Below are 20,781 nucleotides of genomic sequence, written 5' to 3' on the forward strand. Positions count from 1 at the left end.
ATGCTGCTAGAGCAAATGTGCTGTGGCCTCCCTCTGCATTTGCCCCTCCGGCCTCCGAGAGTCCCGCTGGCTCTGCCGACGTCTGCCGTGGCATAATTTCTGTAACCGCTGCTTTTGAGAGGTTGGGATTTCACAAGAAGCTCTTGTGCCACCGCGGTGCTGCGAAGAGGAGAAAGAAGTAGGTGTATTTCTATATCCCTCTCTCCCGTGTGGTGAAGACTGATTGTCGGGGGCCGCTGTGTGCGCCCGGTCTCCCCTAGAACGAATCGCTGGTGACTCCTGTGCCCACGTGCCTGCGGAAGCACCCCTTCGGCTCCCCGGGATGTGCCGTGTTCGCTCCCGCCGCAGAGCGTGGAGCCGTACGCGTGGTTTCCGCTGCCTCCAGTCGTCTTCTCCCTGCCAGCCAGTTAACTCGTCCTCAGATTGCAGCTCAGGCCTCCTTCCGTCAGGGAACCCTTCCTACGGTCAGGCCCCTTCCCACTTCCTCCTGCCCTTCAGAGTATGTATTTCTCGTGCGCGCGCGTGTCCATCGTTTATTTACATTCTAGTTAGTTAGCATATAGTATAATACTGGTTCTAGGAGTGATTCATCACTTACATCATCAGCGCGTATTTTAACTGATAATTATATACTGATGTGTTCACTTAATGTCTCTCCCTCTGGCCTATGATGTCAGCTTCATGACAGCAGGGATCCGGGACCTGGCACTGCAGCAATAAGGGTTGAACGAATGAGCAAATAAGTGCCTGTGTTCTGGGAGGTTCGAGCAGGGAGGGCAGCACGGTTGGGAAACAGGCAGGGATTAAACTTGGCTCCTAGTCTGCTGGAGCTGACTCGTTCCTTGCTCCTCGCTGTAAAACAGGGCCTCCCCTCTCAACAGGGCTCCTGTTCAGCGAAGTGGGCAATGAGATGGAGGGCAACGAGATGGACCCCGGTGTGAGAGCTCTGCGTAGGGACTAGGGACTAGCTTCACTGCCAGTTGGGGGGGGGGGTACTCCCGAGGCAATCAAGGGCTCAATGGGGAAAGTGCATCGACTTCAGGTCTGACTTCTAGCCATGCCTGTGCCTGACCATGACGGTAAGCAGGCGCCTCACCCTCTTTCGTCCCGGTTTATCCATAAGATGGAGCTGGACTCTCGTGGCTCAGATAATTTGTGAGGCAATGGCTTCCGATAGATTTGCTTTCTCTTTAAGGCTGGAAAGGCAGCCCAAGTCCAGAGTCTGGGGCCAGCCTCTCTGACAGGGCTAGAGGAATATCCCGAGGGGATGTGGTTCTTGAAATGGGAGCACCATTTGAAGCAGATCCACTGAGTTGGAGCAGGGGTGTGTAGACTGTGTTGAGCTGCTTTGCTGACAAAGGCCACCGCCAGCAGCTGGCTCTTTTCATTTGTCCTGAAGGCACGATCCTTTGGTTTCTTCCTATTGTAATTCATACAACTGGCTGAACCCTTCTGGCTTCATTATAAAGTTTATGATGTCCTTTATAATGTCAAAGGACAACCAACAATCCCTAATTGCTTGGCTGATTTTCATCCCTGTTTCCTGGGCCATTTCCTTGAAAGCCCCTCATGCCTCAATGACTTTTATGTTTAACGTCCTGTGATGTTTTCCTTTTGTTTTTCACAACAGACCTAACTTGCATACCTTTTGTCAGCAAATACAGCTCAAAACTTTTCAGAACACAAATAGCAGAAAGAGGCCACCTGGAAGGAAACGTGCAGAACACATCAACTTGGGGTCATGCCCTGGAACCCTCACCGGGAGCCCTCACTGGGGGATTGCTGTCCACTGCTTGGCGGAAGGTGTTTCGTGAAGCCTGCTGACCTAGCTGTCGGTGGTCGAGAAAGTACTATCACTCTAGAGGGGGTGGGAGGAGAATCGTCTACATTAATGGTGGATTATAATGCACTCACCCACACGGCCGACTTGGGCAGAGCTGCATCCCGTTCCTGTCCCATCTGAGACAACAAATAGGTCCCCTGCCCTTCATCTTCAAAAGAGGTTGCTTACTAGGGCTTTCTTTTGTTCCTGCATCTGACCTAATGGAGCTTGGACCTAATCAGTCTGACGGAGCCTCTAGGGGACAGTGACATTCCCATCTGTCCTGGCTGGCTAGGTGTTGCCGGCGGTTGTGGTGCCTCCGCTCCATCCCCCCACCCCCATGACTATGTCACAAGCCCACCTCAAGCTTTGCTGCCAGGGCAGTGAGGTCCTGGCACTCGGAACATTTCTTCATCCCTTTTGGCCTTGGTCTTGGCACTCTGATCAGCCCTTGGCACTTCTTTGTGTCCCAACACAAGATTTGCCCCGTTCTTCCCTGCACTCCTCTGGGCCCCAGTAGTGGCTGTGTATGGCCCAAGCCTCCAAGCTAGAATGGATCCTGCCAATTGGCTCATACCACCTTCAGGTGCCGTGTGTGTGTGTGTGTGTGTGTGTGTGTGTGTGTGTGTTTCTTTGAAATGTGCAAATCAGAGGGGAACTCATTTTTTGAATTCCGCCTCCTTCCCCGAACTGCTCAACTTGGCAGGGAACGACCCTTACACTCTCATAAGTGGGAAGGCTCCGCCCAGACTGCTTGCTCCCCATCTCCCAATACCGGAAGTCCTACAGTAGTAGTCGTCCATCTAAGTAATCTCCAGTTGCTACTTGCTTGTGGAAATTGGCTACCTCTCCGGAGACTCTGCATCTTTGATAGCTTTCCATGATAACGTCCTTGTCCTGAGCATAAAGTTTGCCTCCTTGGAGTTGGACCCTTGGCCCTCCTTCCACTCCCCAGGACCACACATGCTTGAAATATTCAGTGAGAACATTACGGTCTCCCAGCCATCTTTGGGCTTCTCTAGGCTAAATATGTCATGGGCTATGTTCTCTATGATGTGGAGAACGAAGGCAAAAGAAATTTAGAAAGAAATTGAACTACAGCCTCTTGACCTGTACTTGGGACTGGCAGAGTGACCTTGCTCAAGGAGCTTAGCCACCTCAAATGTTAATACTTTGCTTAAGGCAAAAGGCAGCCTTAACTTGACATTAGCCTGATCTTCAGGATCCTGTAAGTCTATTTTAACATATGAAAATCCCTTTGGAAACTTCCTTTATCTCTACACACACACCCCCCCCACCCCCGCCAAGATATATGTTAGCAATCATCCTCCAAACATAGGGCCCACTGATACACATCTGAAGGGTCTCATGGGTAAGGTTTTACTAGACAGTAGTAAATGACCTTACCCTAACAACAGCTAGCCCCTCAAGGTCCTGGAAACATTGCTTCCAAATTCCTTAGGGACTTACGCTAGCCTAACCCTTTCCCCAACTTAGAGGTATATAATCAGTCGCTCCTTACAACCCCAGTGCAGCTCTTTCTGCTCATGGGTCCTGCCCCTGTGCTTTAATAAAACCACCATTTTTGCACCGAAGGTGTCTCAAAAATTCTTTCTTGACCGTTCACTCCCGAACCCTAACGTTTCATATCATCTGAAGTCTAGGCCAAGGGAACATTCTTCCCTTTTCTGCCTGCCCACCTCCCTCCACTTCATAGCTTTCACAAATATTATTATGAGACGTGTTTCTTACAGAATTTTGTTGGAACTGAGGTGATGGAATCCATAACTTGGAAGAACACTTCTTTGGCAAACACGTTACTTTCGTGTGACTTCTTCTAACTAGCCTGTCTCTGCCAGGCATTCTATTCATTGCACATCCGGATCCCTGGAGCTGTTTGCAGCGGATTTTGTTGTTATTTTTTTTACCCCCTCCGAAGCTTCACTCTTTCCACTTCTCCAAATACTAATGTGAGCGTCAAAAGCCACCTTCAGTTTGGGAAATTTGGGCTCTGAGAATGGATTCTTGCATCTGGATTTCCTGAGGCTTCCTGGAACATTCCCTTGGAGAGCTTTTCTCCCAGTGGCCCCCGATTCTCTCTTGTCCTGCTCTCCAGGGTGCTCTGGCTTTCTCGACCTCACGGGCCGCTGGCACTGACTCCGTTGAGCAAAGGGATGCCCGCCTTGCGTGTATTGTAGAGGGAAGGCAGTGGGGGCGTTTGCTGGTTTCATCTCACTTCCTCTTTGCCTTTTTCAACACAACTGCCTCCCCATGCTCCGGCCTTGCTCACCCCTACTTGCCTGCCAGCCCCCGGCCAAGCTGGTGGTGAGATGGGAATGACATCTGGAGTTCGATCACTAAACTACTAGTCCGTCCTTTTCCTCCGCTGCTTGGTCCCCCTTTCCCCAGGGTGGCCTGTAGGAACCTCCTGCCACCAGGCTCTGGTTGAAAGGCCCCACTTTCGGGATGAGCAGCTGCAGACCCTGTGAGTACTGGCGACTTCTTCCACCTGAAGGTCAACCCAGCACCTCTCTGCCTACAATGTTACTTGTGGAAATATTCCCCTTTATAAAGTGTCAGGTGCTATCTGGGTATGATGGTCTAAGCTCAGATGGAAAGAATTGGGCTCTGTGTGGGTAACTGAGGCTTGTAGCCTCATTGACTCCCCCTAAAGAGCCAATGACATGGCCTGGTAACCCTGAGTGCTCTCTGAGGATAGAGGACCCAGAGACAGGGTATTCTACACCTGGGATTTGTCCTGGGCACTAAGACAGCCATTCTGGCAGGTTCTGAATGGCAAACTTCAGATGGTCTGACCGTGATCCCAGGACACCACTCCCTCCTGCTGTCTCCTGAAGGAATTACATTATTATGAGCCTTTGCCAGCCCTGGTGCACCGTGGAAAAGCATTGCAGTGCTACTAGTCTGGAGCACCTGGGTGGCTCAGTCGGTTGAGCAACTGACTTTGGCTCAAGTCATGATCTCATGGTTTGCGCCCGATGTCAGGCTCTGCACTGACAATGCTAGGCCTGCTTCGGATTCTCTGTCTCCCTCTCTCTCTGCCCCTCCCCCTGCTTGAGAGAGAGAGGGAGACACAGAATCTGCACCAGGTGCCAGTCTCCAAGCTGTCAGCACAGAGCCTGATGTGGGGCTCAAACCCATGAACCGTGAGATCATGACCTGAGCTGAAGTCAGATGGCTTAACCAACTGAGCCACCCAGGCGCCCCTACACTAAAAAAAGATGAAACAAAAGAAGGGCTACTAGTCCTCCACTGGGTATAAATTCCATTTCCTTGGCTGGAACCAGTGGACATCCTGCAAGTGGAGACCTCAGGCTTAGGGCTAATATTGCCTGACACTCATTTTGAGATCCCTTAAGAATCTATATCCTGCTGAAGGGAGGAGAGACCAACAGAGACCCAATCTGAGGGAGGAGGCCCAGCTAAGTGAAGAAGAGGCCAGACCAGAAACAAAATTCAGGAGAATGAAATAGTTAATAGTAGAAAAATGAAACCATGAAGGAACTAGTCTTTTTAAAAAGGAGGTGATGACTTATTTGCTTTTGCACTGGGGAAGATCTTTTTAAGGATAAGAAATGGAAACAATAGATTTGACTATACATGATGTAAAACATGTTTACTGAAAGCAACAAGAACACCACCAAAACTGCTACAAGTTTAGAAGTAAACCTTGGCAATATATTGAGCAAGAATTTATTTTTTAAAGTTTATTTACTTTAAGAGAGGGAGAGAGAGCACACAGGCATGGGAGGGGCAGCGAGAGAGAGAGGGAGAGAGAATCCTAAGCAGAGTCTGCATTGTCAGCATAGCCCTACGTGGGATTCAGTCTCATGAACCATGAGATAATGACCCAAGCCTAAATCAAGAGTTGGATGCTCAGCTGACAGAGCCACCCAGGCTCCCCTATAGAGCAAGAACTTTTAAAATTAATTTAGGGGTGCCTGGGTGGTTCAGTCTGTTGAACATCCAACTTCAACTCAGGTCATGATCTCAAAGTTCGTGCGTTTGAGCACCGCATCGGGCTCTGTGGTGATAACTTGGAACCTGGAGCCTGCTTTGGATTCTGTGTCTCCCTCTATCCTTGCCCCTCCATCGTTCACATTCTGTGTGTGTCTCTCTCTCAAAAACAAACATTAAAATTCATTGAAAAAGGACGAAGAGTCCAATTTTATTTTATTTTTTAATTTTAAAGTTTTACTCATTTATTTTGAGAGAGACAGAGACAGCACGAGTGGGGAATGGACAGAGAAGGGGAGAGAGAGAGAGAGAGAGAGAGAGAGAGAGAGAGAATCCCAAGCAGGCTCTGCGCTGTGAGCACAGAGCCCAATGAGGGGCTTGAACTCACAAACCATGAGATCATGACCTGACCTGACATCAAGGCTTGGACACTCAACTGACTGAGCCACCCAGGAGCCCTGAAGAGTCCAATTTTAGAAAGGGAAATGACCTAAAGAAACAGTCCACAGAAGAATATATACTCAAGTCTAGTAAGTTCATAGTAAAGATGTTTTACCTCTGTAGAAAGCAATCAAAACAATAATGAGGGACCATTTTCCTACTTATTCAGGGGTAATACCCAGCATTGATTGGGGGTGGGGGTGGGAAATGAGAAGACATACCCTGATGTTGGAAATATAAGTCCATGTAGCATCTCTGGAAGGTAGATTGGTACCATGTTTCAAAATTTTTAAATATGCATTCCCTTTGATACAGCAATACCACTTTTAAGAATTTAACTTAATAAGACAATATAATAAGTAATGATCTAACAAGATGTATAAATTTACTCATTCTAGTGCTGGTTATAATATTGAAAAATTGGAAGCCACTTATGTTCATTGGTAAATCTGGTACATTCCTACAATGCTATGGTAGGGAATCATTTAAAATGGTGATATAAATGTGTAAATAAACCTTTATGTCATGGAGACATGTCCATGACATATTGTTGAGTGTGGAAAAACAACTTACAGAGGACATAGGTTGTGTGAGACTATTTAGGTTAAATTGTATGCATGTACATACAACATATGATAGATGTCACATTATATAATAATTTATACATAATGGCCTCTATGACACCTATGCACATCTGTATTTATTGAATGCAATCATGTATTTCATGAGATGAAACATAGTAAATGCTTTGTAAATCCTAGTAAATAGGAGATGAGGGTGGATAGGGTGACTGGAGACAGATGTTGAGGTATATTTTATTTCTTATTAAGAAATTCAGATTTTCCCCTGTGTCCATGGGGAGGCAGTAGAACTCAATTCAATGAATATTTATGGAGTGTCTACTATAGAAAATGCCAACGTTGAAATGGCTTTTTCATAAAGAATATCACTGCAGAGAGTGAGGCTTGTATCAGGGGAAGGTCAACCAGTTGGCTCTCAGGATCGATTGCCCTGGTGACTTCACCGGGTCTGGAGCCAGCCCTCAGCCTTGACCAACTAAAAACCTGACTTTGGGACACAGGGAAAGTGGGGCTGAATCTACTGACTTATGGTTGCTAAATGTAAAAACTAAAATATAGAATTAGAATGCTGCCATATTGGGGTGCCTGGGTGGCTCAGCTGATGAAGCATCTAACTCTTGATTTTGCTCAGGTCATGATCTCACAGTTTGTGATTTCAAGCCCTGCATCAGGCTCTGCGCTGATAAAGCAGAGCCTGCTTAGGATTCTCTCTCTCCCTCTCTCTCTGCCCTTCCCCATGTATAAGTCGATGTGTACAGTGCAAATGCATGTTTTACAAGGATCAACTGTATTGTTGATTAGTTGAACATTGAACATTAGTTCAAGGATCAACTGTATTGTTGATTAGTGAACATTGAACTCATGACCAACAGCACTATAACTCATGCCTGAAATGTTTATTTAACACATGCACTTTCTCATTCAGTCCCATCACAGCCTTCTTGTGCTTAGGAACACTATCCAGCACTTCAGCATTATGCCCAGGGATAATTTTAAACAGTTAAATCACCAAAAGAAGCACAAAAATGAAAAACAGGGTGCTAGATAGGCTTCAGGAAGGACACTTGTGTACCATGGGAGCATTGAACATGAAGGTAGAATGTCTGCTTGCTTTGACCTCTGTTGGGAACGTGCACATCAGGTGACTAAAATTTTGTATGTGTCTGTGAGTGATCTCGAAAGTGCTGTATTTATTTTGGGATTACAAATAAATTTTAGCAAGAGGCTAATTTCCAAATACAGAAACCATTTAATAGGGTAACTCTATGTCCATGTCACCATGCCCCCTTCTACCATCCACTGGGGCAATTCAGATATTTCTATGTCACTGAGAATTGGCCATTGTTTTCCTCAGGCTTCTAAGAGCCACTCCAGTAGCTGGGGTCCTTGCTAGGATGTTAAAGAAAGTGTCCTAAGAACATGTTCCTGAGTTGATGAATTCTTGCCTGTCTAGACTTGCATTCCAGCTTCCTTGATCAAGCACCCACAAAATCCAACCTGAGGGGAACTCCCCTGTCTTCTTTCAGCACATGATGGCTAATTCTTGCATTCTTTAAGTATATAGTCTATTTTTCCCCTTATCAGGTCTGGTGCATTCCTGAGCCAGATTATGCTGGGATTTAACCCTAACTGCCCAGCCTGGCAGCCTGGAGAGGAGGTGGGGGCACCTGTCGTCTGTGGGGAAGGGCTTCTGTAGCACCTGATAGCACAGTGGTGGCTCTTGCTCTCACTAAGGAAAGGTGTTCTAGCTTGGCAAGCTCAGAAGGCCCTGGGATGCACGTTGCAGAGTCAATATCCTCAGGGACGTACATCCAGATATCCCTGTCCCACCTTTTAGGATCCTAGGTTTTCCCTACCGGGGGGGCCCTGACCTTCATCCAACACTCACCTTGGCTGTGGGAACCAAGAACTACAAACATCTCTGGAGCTCTAGACTCTAACAATTAGATCTTCAGCCTGCCATTAAAGTGTCTGTTTTCCACTACCATATGTGATGAGGGTCTCTTTGTATGCTGCTTCCAGAGTTCCTCAGCTCTTCTTAGCCATTAACTGCTCCTTAATGCACTCAGTCTCTCGTTATCCTTCTGTAATACAGCTTAGGTGTAACCAACTAACTTCCTGTCTTTGTAGACATTGTTCTCCCCATATATTTTATTTTAAAAACCACTTTATTTGTTTGTTTATTTATTTATTTTAAGTAGGCTCCATGCGTAGTGCGGAGCCCAATGCAGGGCTTGAACTCATGACCCTGAGATCATGACCTGAGCCAAGATCAAGAGTTGGACACAACCGATGGAGTCACCCAAGCACCCCTAAAAAAACTTTTTTATTTTTTTTAAATCTTTATTTGAAAAAAATTTTAATGTTTATTTTTGAGAAAGAGAGCACAAGTGGGGGTAAGGGCAGAGAAGGAGGCACAGAACCTGAAGTAGGCTCCAGGCTCCGAGCTGTCAGTACAGTGCCTGATGCAGGGCTTGAACTCACAAACCGTGAGATCATGATCTGAGCCAAAATCGGACTCTTAATGAATATGGGGCTTGAACTTATGATTCCTAGATCAAGAGTTGCATGCTTTACCGACTAAGTCAGGTAGGCACCCCTCTCCCCATATATTTTACATGCTGGCATCACAGCACCTACCACAGTAATCTCCTCCACAGAGATATCTTCCCAGGTCACCAACAATGAAATCTTCAGCATTTGAGCCATCATCTCGTTCCAAGGACTATCTGTGTTTCCTCAGGAGGGCATCCTCTGCCTGCTAGGCAGTGGGTAAGCCCATCCTAAATCTGCATCTTACCACCTGTCTTCCCTGACCACTCCTGGTACTTCTTGTGCCAGTCCGAATTCATTGGGAAGCAGATGCCATACAGGATCCAGCATGCAGTGATTTTAGTAAGGAGCTCAGGAAGGCTGAGAGAGCCATGAGACTGTGATGCAAACCTGACCCAAGGGAAGGAGAAAGGGAAGGAAGTGTGTGGAAGCATCCTGTACTACCATGCAATCTAAAGGAGGTTCAGCAAGGCTGCTGAGGAGTTCTTGAGCCAAAGATGACCATCAGAGGACTATCATTGTCACCCAGGGGCAGGCATGCATTAGAATCCCTGCAATGGTCCGTCATTGGGTGCAGCCCATACATAGTGTTGCCTTAGTGCAAATGCTTTGTTGGGTTTCATAACGCAGCAGCTGGGCCCTTGATTACATAAGCTCCTGATAGTCAGAGGTCTGCATTCTCGTGGCCACTAGAGGATTAAACCACTTTTCCTCAGGAGAACCCTACAAGGTAGGTACTCTAAATATTATTACCTTCTCATACATGAGAAAACTTGTCTAAGGCCACATAGCTGTGAAGTGGCAAAGCGGTCATTATTTTCTAGAACTGACCAAAATGAAAACTTTATTCTCAATTCCCGTTCTTCCAGTCTCCCTCTACTGCCCATGTTGATGGCTGCTTCCCCTTGGGGGCATCTCACCATTGCCACTGCTATCTGTACCCCAAGGATGGTGCTCTTTTCCAGATCCTATCCTCTGCCTCCTGATACCCCCAAAGACATAAGCCCCCAGCATCTGGAGGAGTTCTGCATTCCAGAATCCTCCTTGTACTGGGGCACACTGATGGCTTCTGCACAGAAGCTGCCTCTTGGGCACCGGGACAGGGTGGGCTGAGCCGCTGTATTAGTTATACATTCCTGCATAGCAATTTTATCACAAATGGAACAGCTTAAAACAACACTCATTTATTATCTCAGAGTTTCTGTGGGTCAGGGATCAGGCTCAGCTTAGCTGGGCCCCTTGCATCAGGGTCTCACAAGGCTGTAATCAAGGTGTTGGCCAGGCTGCACTCTCATCTGAGGCTTGATAAGGGAAGGGTGTGCTTTCGAGCTCATGTGATTATCAGTATCATTCAGTTCCTTGCAGGTTGCTGGACTGAGGGTCCCAGTTTCTTGCTGGCTGCTGGGTGGAGGTTGCCCTCAGTTCCTTGCTATGTGGTTTTCTCCATAGAGCAACTTACAACAGTTTGTGTCTTCAAGGGCAGCAGGAGAGAGTCTCTTAGCAAGATGGGTTATAATCTTATGCAACATAATAACATCCATCCTAAAACCTTTGCCTTCTTCTGGTCAGAAGCAAGTCAGATCCTGCCTACACTCAGGGAAGGGGATCACATAGGCCAAGGGCATCAGGAGGTGTAGGTTGTGGGGGCCACCCTAGAGTCTATTTATCACAGCTTCCCTGTTGATCAGCATTTTTAATGAAAGCAGCTCCTTGGACTGTTTCAAAGCTTGGCTCTCCATGAAGTACAAGTCTACCCAGAGAGGCAGCTGGCCTGGGAGATTGCCCCTTGGTGACTTCTCCAACCCTCCTTTCCTCCTGTGGTTCAAAAGTTCCTTCCCTTCATTGAGTGACTCAAACACATGAAATGCTGCAAGCACTCCACCAGTTCATCACACATTAGACAGTAGGCAATGCAGACACCAGTGAATGCAGCTGAGATCCTCTCCATATCCTGTTACACGGTGTTTGAGCATGGGCGTGACATGACTGATTTGACGTTATGACAACTTTTTAAAACAGCTTTATTGAGATGCAATCCATACACTATATAATTAAAAATGTACAATGCAACGGCTTGTGGCATATTCACAGAGTTGTGCAACCATCCCCACAATCAGTTTTAGAACATTTTCATCATCTTAAAAGGAAACTCCACATGCCTTAGCCAGTACCCCCCCAACTCTTCCATCCCCCCAGCCCTAGACAACCACTAATCTACTCTGTCTCTATAGATTTGCCTGTGCTGGACATTTCATATAAATGGAATCATATGTGATCTGCCTTCTTTCACTTACCATGTTGTCAAGGTTCATCCATGTTGTGGCATGAATCAGTACTTTGTTTCTCTTTATAGCCCTTTGTACGGATATGCCACATCTTATTTACCCATTCATCAGTTGATGCACACTGGGGTATTTCCACTTCTTGGACATTATGAATAATATTGTTATGAACATCTATGTACAAGTTTTTGTATGGAGGTATGTTTTCATTTGGGTATGTGTCTAAGCATGGAATTGCTGGGTCATACGGTAACTCCAAGGTTAGCCTTTTAAGGTGCTGCCAGACTGTTTTCCAAAGTGGCTGCACCACTTTACATGCCTACCAGCAGTGTATGAGGGTTCCAATTTCTCCATCTCCTCACCAACTTTCATAATTGTCCATTGTATGTGTTATAGCTAGCCTAATGAGTGTGAGGTGGTATCTCATGGTGGTTTTGATTTGCATTTCTCCGATGGCTGATGATATTGAACATCTTTTCATGTACTCATTAGCCATTTGTATACCTTATTTGGAGAACTATCTCTTGAGATCCTTTCTCATTTCAAAATTGGGTTTACGGGGCACGTGCGTGGCTCAGTTGGTTGGGCATCCGGCTTCGGCTCAGGTCATGATCTCACGGCTTGTTGAGTTCCAGCCCCACATCGGGCTCTGTGCTGACAGCTCAGGGCCCGGAGCCTGCTTCTGATTCTGTCTCCCTCTCTCCCTACCCCTCCCTGCTTGCATGGTCTCTCTCTCTCAAAAATAATAGACATAAAAAGAAATTAATAGATGCCATTTGGCAAGCATATATTGCAAGCACTGTCCCAAACTCTTTCCATGTTTGCCCTACACCACACAGGTAGCAATAACAATAGCTAATGTTTATTGAGCTCCTGTTAGGTACTAGGCTCTCTTACACATATCATCTCATTTAATCCTCCCAACAGTCTTTCTGAACAGGCTGCTGTTTTCAGCATACTCATTTTTCAACAAAGAAACTGAGCTACAGTGACGATAAGTAACTTGCTTACCTGCACACAGCTTGCTGAGTTTGGACTCAGGCAATCTGTCTCTCCAGCTTTTGTACTCAACCACAACCCTGTGCATTTCTGAATCCAGGGGCTTTGAGCAGAACTATTGCATTACATTGTCTTTTGCTCTCCTTAAGTAAAATAAGGTATTTTCTTTGATGATGATGATTTTCTTAATGCAAAATGGCTGAAACTTCCCTCTGAGGTCCCTGAAAACTTAGAACTGGTTTAATTTCTACTGACTTTCTTTCTGTTTGATCGTTTCTTTTTTTCCTCTGTAAGTTTTGGGAAACACAAGAACCAAATCTTTCCATACTCGGACGTAACTTCTAAATGAATTTGAAAATTGTCAAAATGACGTTCTACATGTCTTTGTGCCCGAGAATCAATGGGAGTAAGGGAGGATGTCGGGGCTCCTTACTGTGGTTCTGGACTTCCAGGGGGTCACAGACCTGACTTCGACTGTGTTTGCAACTTGTTACCTCTGCGACTGTAATCAAATGACTTGACCTCCCTGCCTACCTCATCGTGTCTGGCACAGAGTAAAGGATGTGGGAGCAGGGAGACAAGGGGCAGGCTCATTTCCCCTCTTGCTTTGCAATTGTGTGGTCTTGGGCAAGTCCCTTCACCTCTTGGGGCCTAATTTTCCCAGCTGTAAAGTAAATGCGTTGGACCCCCCGCTCTCTGAGGTTTCCTCTGGCTCTGGCGTTCTGTGTTCTCTGCCTACCTCTGAGTTGAATAGAATGAGCATTGAGGTGATGTCTCTCACAAAACCATTTTTTTTGTTGTTGTTGTTGTTCAAAACGATAAATCCTAGGTAGGGACTTCAAGGGGAGATTGGAGGAGGCCTGGAAGGATGTACGGGGAATAAGATGCACTGCTATTTCTAGGAAGAAAATGGGCGTGGCAGGGCGCTGAGAGGGGTGTGCAGACCGCGGAAAGCATCCTTACAGGCTGAGAGGGCGTCCTCAGGCTGGAACTGAGGCCGAGGCCAGCGAGGACCGAAGCTGCAGCGGCTGCGCACTGGCGCTCCTAGCCGGCCGATTTGCGTGTCCCCGCCTCTGCCTCGAACTGGTTGGGTGGGCTGGTCGGGCGCCGCGCGCCGATTGGTTGGACGGCCCGCCGCTCAGGCCCAGGAGCGGACGGTTCCTACTGCGGCTGGGCACCGGCTCCGCTCCCGCGTCGGCCCGCGCTCCAGCTGCGCCCGGCCCGGCCCCGGCCTGGCTCGGCCCGGCCCCGGCCTGCGAGCGAAGGCGCCGCTGCCGCCTGGGCCGCTCCCAGGGCCATGAGGAGGCGGCGGCAGCCACTGCGGCCCGCGTCAAGGTGACCGGCCGGGACTGCAGCGGCGGCGGCGAGAGCGGGCGGTGAGATGAGCGGCCCGCGGGGCGGGGCGGGGCGGGGCCCTGAGGGCCGGGCCGCAGGGAGCTGCAGGTGCGGGGGGGCGGGACCCAGAGGGGCCGCTGGGCCGGGGAGGGGCCTCGGGGAGGGGGGCGGGGCCGGGGGGGGGGGGGGGGGCGGGGGGGCAGGGGTGGTGTTGGGAGGGTTCAGGGGCGCGGAGGGCCTTAGGCGCGCTCGTCCTGCGAGGGGTTGGTGTGAAGGGCAGTGGGTGTGGGGGTGGAGGTGGGGACAGGCCGCAGGTGTTGGGGGCGGGGCTGGTGGAGGCAGTTGGGCGGGGAAGAGGGGGCTGCAGGTGTGGGGGCGGGGCAAGGTGGGACCACAGATTAGGCAGTGGGAGGGGGCTGCGAGGTGAGGTCTGAGCTGCTGGAGAGCCCGGGCCTGAAAAAAACCACAGGTGCAAAGGGCGGGGCCAGGGAGACCTGCAGGGGCGGGGGGCGGGGCACCGAGCGGTTGCAGGTCCGGAAGCGGTGCCTCAGGTGACGAGCTGGCGGAGGGTGAGTGGTCTCCGGAGCAGGGAATGCAGCTCTCTCCGTTGTAGTGGGGTTTGGGTGGGCGCGCGAGCTTTGGGCTTTCTGAATATTCTGGAGGCTTCGAGGGTTGCCGCTGGGCCAGAGGGGTTGGCCGGGCCTGCCTGTGCTTCTCTTGAGGCTGACTTGGATCTTAGCTCGCCCCGTTTATTAGGCTATGACACGCTGTGCGGTAAGTGGGGCGCGTCGTTTTTCACGATCTCAGGGGCTTTCCCTGTACTGTTGCAGGGGGGCCTGCCTCGATTGGGGTCGGCGGTTGGCATTCATTCGATGATCAGAAATGTGTTTGAGAAATGTTGCGTGCTGGAAGAGTAGTTAGTGTGAAGCTTGAAGGGTCCTGGTACCAGATGCTGCTGCAGATCTTCCCAATGGCAGTCTCCAAAAGACTGACATGGCAGCCTGGTGAGGGGGGAGAACAGGAATGAGGGTTCAGAAGCGTTTGCCTCTGTGTAACCCCCGGAGAGTCTTTCACCTCTCTGAGCTTTGTGTCTTCCTCTGCAAAACGAGCATCCATAGCAGCGCGCAACCTGCCTTGTGTGCCTCCCAGGGGACTTGTGAGGCTAGGATGGAAAAATGCTTATTGAGCAAATTATGGGCTAAAGTTATGAGTCTCCTTCGTCTTCGCCGATAGGGAGGTTGGATTCACGGACTAGGGGTTTAAAGAGAAAGGTATTTCTAATAGACCATTTTCTTGTTTGAGTTTGGGATGAGGTTTATCGCAGAGAGTGCCCAAAAGACTCAGTCCTGTCTTGGATCAAGGCCACTGAGGGAGCTGTGGCAGGGAGCGATGGCAGGTGGAAACCGAGGAACATTTAATTGTTTGCTGACCTTTAGACCCCAACCCCAGCGAGGACTCTGAGCTGGATCATGAGGCTTAGGCTTGAGCCTTATGGAATTCTTCCTTCCCATCCAAGTAGGAACTCTGATTTTACCACGTTCCAGAAGGAAGACACTAAAAAGAAAGGAATGTGAGAATTTCATTAGCTTCCTACAGGGGCAGAGAGAAGAAATCAAGATGAGAGGGCTCCCTCCTATCCAGAAGATAGCAGGGAACCCATGTGTGTGACTTTTTGGTGCACAGTACCTCTACTCACTAGCAGTTTGAACACACTGTCATTTCTCCTACCTGCATTGCAGGAGAAAGAGGCTTCTCCTGCACTGGCCTGCATTTTTCTTTACTTTAAGAGGTATGGAACTTTTGGAGGCCAACCACTGTGGCGCTGGCCTATTTCGCTACCTCTCAGCTGGGTGGTGGTGGCCCAGTGGCATCATGGGAATGGCGTCTCAGGGATGGGTCCTTACTGGGGCCTGGGCTTGTGTGGCGGGCACCCAGAGGGCCTAGCAGTTTGCATGTGTGAGTTTTCCCTTTCTGTCCTGGCAGAAACTGTGTAAATGGTTCTCAGAGATTGCTGCCCTCTGGATAACCATCATGCTCTGTGGGTTAAAAGGAAAGCCCAAACTTGGTGGCACACAAAAGTTAGAACATGCATTGCATAATGAGGGGATCGTCTCTTTGCTTGTTATTATTGGAGTGACAATACCCAGGGTTGAGAGAAACTTCATCAATAGAAAATATTGAACCCGAAGCTCTTTGCGATATGGCCCCAGTCTACCTTTTTAAATTGATTTTCCTCTTCAGTATGGAGGGTGAAAGCTCTGGCTTGGAAGTCAGGTGGGTCAGGTTGGAAGTCTTATACAACAGTTTCTCAACTTCTCAGAGCTTTGTTTGCCTTATTTGTGAAACAAGGATAATCGTGTCCACATTGAGAGGTTGTTATGAAGAATAAATGAGACAAGGTATGTGAAAGCACCTGATATATTAGGCATTCAATGTTAGGGTCCATTTCTCCCTTCCCTGCCTACTCATCTTTCAACACAACAGAATAGCATGAGGCATGTAAAGAGAGCAGGACTGGTAATTCTGAGGCCTTCACTTCTTGTATAACCTTGAACAAATCTCTTTGCCAGACCTCCATTTTCTAGGCTGAGTGAGGATGGTGTGAGACTGAGAACATCAAGCGTTGTGCTTGCTCTGGCATTCTCATCAGCATGCTGTCATATTTTCCTGAAAGGCAGGGGGGAAGAAACTAATGACCTGCTGTTTAAAAAAAAAAAAAAAAAATCTGTCTGACACTTTGCCTAGTGCGTAGTAGGTGCTTATTAAATACTTGTTGAAGGAACAGATGAAGGGATTTAAGAAGAAGGTGTGGCACGTTGTCCCTGCTGCTTATATGTATGTTGTATCTCTGTCTTCAAAATGCTATTGATTTATTTGCAAAAACCTATTGCAACATTAGTGAAATTGGCGAACCTCAGCATGAAAGACCAAAGCTGTTTCACAGTTCTGTTTTACCATAAATGAAGTCCACCCAGCTTTTGTTCATAAGCATACATACTTCTTCGCAGTTGCAGTTATATGTACGTGAGCATTTGGAAGAAGCCTGGCAAAAAGTGTTTTTTTTAAATGGTGTTTTTAATCTTATTTTTTTAAGAAGTAAAAAAAAAATATCACACATGGCTTCTCTTTTTAAAGGCAGGTAGTTCATGGGGCGCCTGGGTGATTCAGTCTGTTAAGTGTTCAACTCTTGGGGGGCGCCTGGGTGGCTCTGTCGATTATGTGTCCGACTTCAGCTCAGGTCATGATCTCATGGTCTGTAAGTTTGAGCCCCGCGTTGGGCTCTGTGCTGACAGCTCAGAGCCTGGAGCCTGCTGCGGATTCTGTGTCCCCCTCTCTCTCTGACCTTCCCCCGTTCATGCTCTCTCTCTGTCTCAAAAATAAATAAACATTAAAAAAAAAAGTGTTCAGGGGCGCCTGGGTGGCGCAGTCGGTTAAGCGTCCGACTTCAGCCAGGTCACGATCTCGCGGTCCGTGAGTTCGAGCCCCGCGTCAGGCTCTGGGCTGATGGCTCGGAGCCTGGAGCCTGTTTCCGATTCTGTGTCTCCCTCTCTCTCTGCCCCTCCCCCGTTCATGCTCTGTCTCTCTCTGTCCCAGCCTATAAAAAAAAAAAAAAAAAAGTGTTCAACTCTTGGTTTCAGCTCAGGTCATGATCTCACGGAACTCGTGAGTTCAAGACCCACATCAGGCTTTGCACTGACAGTGTGGAGTCTGCTTGTGACACTCTCTCTCTCTCTCTCTCTCTCCTCTCTTTCTCTCTCTCTCTCTCTTTCTCTCTCTCTCTCTCTTTCTCTCCCTCTCCCCCTCCCTTTCTCCCTCCCTCTCAACCCCCCCCCCCCCCCATCTCTCTTGCTCTCAAAATAAATGAATCAACTTTAAAAAAAAGGCAAGTCATTCAAAGGGGAACAAATTATAAAGGGTCTTTCTTGCCTCCAGCTGCCAGTCCTTCTCCCTAGGGGCAACCACCATTACCATTTTCTTGTTTATTGTATATCCTTTCTCTTACAGAAAGAATGGTGTCTGTACATCCTCTTTCTCCTTCATTTATTCACTTGATCTGTTTTGGAAATTGTTCCAACATTGGACTGTGTTCCAGTTGGTACACACAGTTCCTTCTTAATAAATGTTTTCAACTGATGTTGTAAGTACAATTTTATCCATGTCTCCCCGCCCTCCCCATGATGTTTACTCAGTAATGGTTAGCAGTCATTGTTTAGAAGAATAACAAGAGACATCCCTTGTTCTTTTCTAGGAAACAAATGGCTTTGGTCCCATTGAACAATAGACTACAGGCAGTCCGTATATCTGGATGCAAGGTGGACGGCAGAAAGAGAAAGGAAAAGGGATCTGTTTGTCAGTGAATGAAAACTGACTTTCCATTCAGCCCTTGATTCAAAGTTGAGCTGCCACTCACTGGCTGTATGACTTGGGACAATTTACCTAATCTTTCTGAATTTCAGTCTTCCTATCTGTAAATGGATGATGATAATAAAATCTGCCTTTTGAGGTTTTTGTGCGGAGGACATGAGATCATGCATACAAAGTACTTGCAGCGATAGCAGGTCTTAGTAGATGCTCAAGGAGGGGTAGCTGCCATGTTATTAATAACCTGAAGTAGCCTCTTTTGTTTTTTGTCAGCAGATATTTCCCGGGCAGTTGAGACTGAGCCGTGGACAGTGCCCAGAGTCCTTGCCCTTGGGATGCTCACATACTGTGCAGGGAGACAGACACCTAAGTCACTGATTACCCAACAGTTATGGTGGGCCCAACGTTGGGGTGGCGAGCAGTAGAGGGGTCATGGATTCAGGAAATAGTGACTTCCCCCTGGGTGATTTGGGAATGGCTTCCCAGGTCAAATATCCCTACCTTTGTGAAACCTACTCTGTTCTAGGCACAAGTGACCGCTCCTGTTTGTACTCCCTTGACTTTCATTGTGTGTCTGCCTTGATCAGAACACGCACTATGTTATAGCATGCATCGGTTTATGTCTGTGGCTCCTCCCTGCACAGGAAAACCCTCCTGCTGTCTTTGCTGCTGAGTCTTCAGGGTAGGCTCTTGGTGGGCATTGGGACGTACCTCTGGACCAACTGAATGTTGGCAAGCTCTTATTGATAAGTCATTATTTCTCTGGTGAATCCCGGTTTCTGGGCTCTGTTCCTTCACTTTCCAACTACTTGAGTGCTGACTCTGACAGGCATGTGTTGTGCCATATACTAGCTGTAGGCTTTGGGTGTGGCTGGTGGTACTTGTCCAAAGAGTCTTAGAGATGGGAGAGGAAAGAACTATTTGCTCCGGATGCTCCAGGACAAGATAGGGAAGCAGAAAAAAGGACAGCTTTAAACATGAACTGCTCATATTTGTTAAGCCCACCTTGACTTTCCTCAGAGCATGGCTGCTCATCTTTCTCTTGTGGTGAGGCTGTGGAGGAGCAGGCTCAAGGGAGCAGAGTAGTGGTGCATAGATTTTGACCACGGGAAGTGGACGGTTGGTCAGGTTGGCGTCTGTGAGGGGCATCCTGGGGGCATTTTTAGGGCCATTTTCTTAAAAAGAGAGGTGACCTTACTTCCTTTATGCGGGGATTCACTCACCAGCCTTGCTGGGTTCCTGCTTTGGGCTAAACCCTTTGCTGAATGCTGGGAATGTGTGGAGATGAAGGAGTCCTGTCCCTGCCTTTGAGGAGCTCAAGGTTGGGGGAGGAGTCACATGCAAACAGAAGGTGATCAGAAGGCAACTGACTGTGACAGAAGACCTCAAGTCAAGGGGCCAAGCAGATTCATGCTCTGGAGCCAGGCAGACCTGGGTTCAAATTCTGGCTCTTCCACACATAAGGCCTTGGGCAAATGTCTTCCTGTTTGTGTCTTGTTTACTGATTTGTTAAATGGGGATAGCAGTGTTATCTAACTTAGGACTCTTGTTGAAGATTCAGTGAAATAATGCAGTGGCACGTTTAGCCTGGTGCCTGATAGAAAGCTGTTCCTGCAGACTGCTCACATGTTATTCATGGTTCTTTTGGAGCACTGAGGAGCACCTCTTCAGTTGTTTTCTCTGGTTTCTAGTATAGTGGTAATGGTGCCAGTGGGGTGGTAAAGGTGACGGCCATGGTGTCTGAGAAACCAGCTCTGAACTCACAAAGAACTCGAGGAGTTCTAGGGATACTCCTCATGGGCCCCGTTAACCCCGAGTTATGGGTTTGTCCACAAGTGTTTCCTCTCCTCCCCCCCCCTTTTTTTTTTTACACAAGCCCTTCTCAAAGGTAGTTTCCAGCCCAGCACCGTTGTGAGCACCTTTTCTTCATTGGATCACCTGCACTGATCAATTCCACATCTTTTCCCCAAGGGGAGGCATAAGCCAGGCTTGTTTCACATGCACTTATGGAGGAGAGCAGAGGCAATGAAGACCCAGAATGACAAATTGTCCCACAGTTTTTCTGCAGAGCTTTTGACTCCATTATGTTCTCTGTAGGAGATTTATCTCCTGACATCAGAGCTTTAAGTGCAGACTCTAGAGTCAGGCCAATGTGGTTATGGGTCCTAACTCTACCACTCAAAACCCTGGTGGCTTTGGTCAAGTGACCACTCCTCTGTTTCCTCATTGATACAGGAAGTGTGATGATGTGGGAAATAAGCCCACTTGACCCAATCAAAGGAGGGATGCAGTGAAGCAAGGTTTCAATGAATGTTCTTGTGAGAGCGGGTGTCTGACAGACCGGCACACTTGGGGCAGTTACAGCAGACAATTTATCTCCTAGTATGCAAGTTCCTCCCCTGATTCCTCATTGGCTGAATACTACAGA

At 48.1% G+C, this 20,781-nt stretch overlaps 2 protein-coding genes across 8 annotated transcripts in view; one reads left to right on the top strand and one right to left on the bottom strand.

Annotated features, from left to right (window-relative positions):
* The window catches only part of RPL12 (ribosomal protein L12), a 534,927-nt gene that overhangs the window by 57,671 nt on the left and 456,475 nt on the right, over positions 1-20,781 (bottom strand). The window lies entirely within an intron of this gene.
* The window catches only part of RALGPS1 (Ral GEF with PH domain and SH3 binding motif 1), a 271,670-nt gene continuing 264,711 nt past the window's right edge, over positions 13,823-20,781 (top strand). For 2 of the 7 annotated variants that reach the window (XM_049637835.1, XM_049637824.1), the window contains exon 1: positions 13,825-14,032. The gene's annotated coding sequence lies outside the window, so the exon portion shown is untranslated. Of the gene's footprint in view, positions 14,033-14,456; positions 14,561-14,600; positions 14,766-20,781 lie in introns of those variants that run through there. The other 5 variants (XM_049637794.1, XM_049637843.1, XM_049637854.1 and 2 more) reach the window with 4 other exon arrangements.

This window comes from Panthera uncia, chromosome D4 (genome assembly GCF_023721935.1).
Source record: "Panthera uncia isolate 11264 chromosome D4, Puncia_PCG_1.0, whole genome shotgun sequence".
Taxonomy (NCBI): domain Eukaryota; kingdom Metazoa; phylum Chordata; class Mammalia; order Carnivora; family Felidae; genus Panthera; species Panthera uncia.